The sequence below is a fragment of the Lepisosteus platostomus genome, chromosome 15 (assembly GCF_059453375.1).
Source record: "Lepisosteus platostomus isolate fLepPlt1 chromosome 15, fLepPlt1.hap1, whole genome shotgun sequence".
In the NCBI taxonomy this organism is placed as follows: domain Eukaryota; kingdom Metazoa; phylum Chordata; class Actinopteri; order Semionotiformes; family Lepisosteidae; genus Lepisosteus; species Lepisosteus platostomus.
The window spans coordinates 1,065,221-1,066,629 of record NC_142625.1 but is presented as its reverse complement, the minus strand read 5'-3'; the positions used below and the strand labels follow the sequence as shown (position 1 = coordinate 1,066,629).

At 42.7% G+C, this 1,409-nt stretch overlaps 1 non-coding gene across 1 annotated transcript; it reads right to left on the bottom strand.

Moving 5' to 3' along the window:
• On the bottom strand, nucleotides 1-192 carry LOC148647510 (U2 spliceosomal RNA). Its single transcript, XR_015926851.1, has one exon. It is a non-coding gene; the product is annotated as a U2 spliceosomal RNA (small nuclear RNA).
• Between the last annotated feature and the right edge of the window lie 1,217 nt (nucleotides 193-1,409).

Sequence of the window (1,409 nt, the reverse complement as noted above, 5' to 3'; positions counted from 1 at the left end):
AGGTGGTGCACCGCTCCCGGAGGCGCTGCAATACCGGGCCGATGCGTGGAGAGGACGGAGCAAGCTCCTGATCCAGCTCCCTGTTCCAAAAATCCGTTTAATATGTGGTCCCCCGATGGGGGACGTATCAGATATTAAACTGATAAGAACAGATTTTTTTTTTTTTTTTTATTACAATAATACAAAATACATCAAATCATAATTCGTTGAACAGAAACCCCAAAACCAAACATCAAACATCAATCCCATTTCTAGTAAAACATAACAACCCAACCCAAATAACAAACGCATACAACAACCCAGGGTAACACAAACATTATTCATAACTTAACATAAAACCCCACCTCTTAAACCTCCCAACTTCAAACTGAAACATTACACAGCAAACATAAATCCTTAACCCATCCATATTTCTTACAATAATTCCCAAACCATATTACTCTCTAACCTCAAAAAAAACACATTTCCATAGTCCCACCCCATATTCAAATTACCTCCTTCCTTACTTAATCTCCTCACCTCCTCCCTCCCCATCATCTTAACCTCCCAACTTCAACCAAATCCATTACACAGCAAAAAACCCCAAAATCTTAACATCTCCGTATTCACTTACATTAACCCGTAAAACCCCCAACCCATATAACTCTATACCCAAAAAACCTCATATCCATAATCCCACCCATTATGCAAATGCCTCCATCCACTCTTGATCAGCCCAACACACTTATTTTCATCTATTTCCGTCATTAACATTCCATCACTCCTTATCCTCTCAAACCCATCCATTCACACTCATTAGCACTCCCCCGCCCATTCTCAACACAAACCATTACTCTGTCCACCTTTCACCACTCATCCCTTCCCTTTCTTTTTCCCTTTTTTCTTAGCTGTCTGTCCCGCCTTTACCTCACCCTTCTCATTCCCTTCATCCTTCAAATCAACAGTCAAAGACAATACACTTTCCCCAGCATCACCATCCACCCACCGAAAACCGAGTTTACTTAAACCCTTATCACCACCTGACACTTCTCTCTCCACACTCCCCACACCATTCACCCTACTTTCAATCTCACTCTCATCAACCGAACATATACTAACATTCATACCTACACCCTGTCCAATCACACCCCCAGCCATCCTTTCAACCGTATACCCTTGCCTCTCCATATCCAACTCACACTCCTTCACAAAATCCGAATACTGTCTCTCTTCATCGCTGTCTATAAACCCCCCATGCACTACCACATCTTCCGGACCGTAAAATCCTCTCTGCTCATCACTCACTTCTTTTCCCATATCTCCCATATTCCTACCCACACAATTTACATTCACACTTGTTTTCACAGTTCCCATACAGTACCGATAACTGTGTCCTGGCTCATCACACCGGTAACACCTCCGCTCTTGAG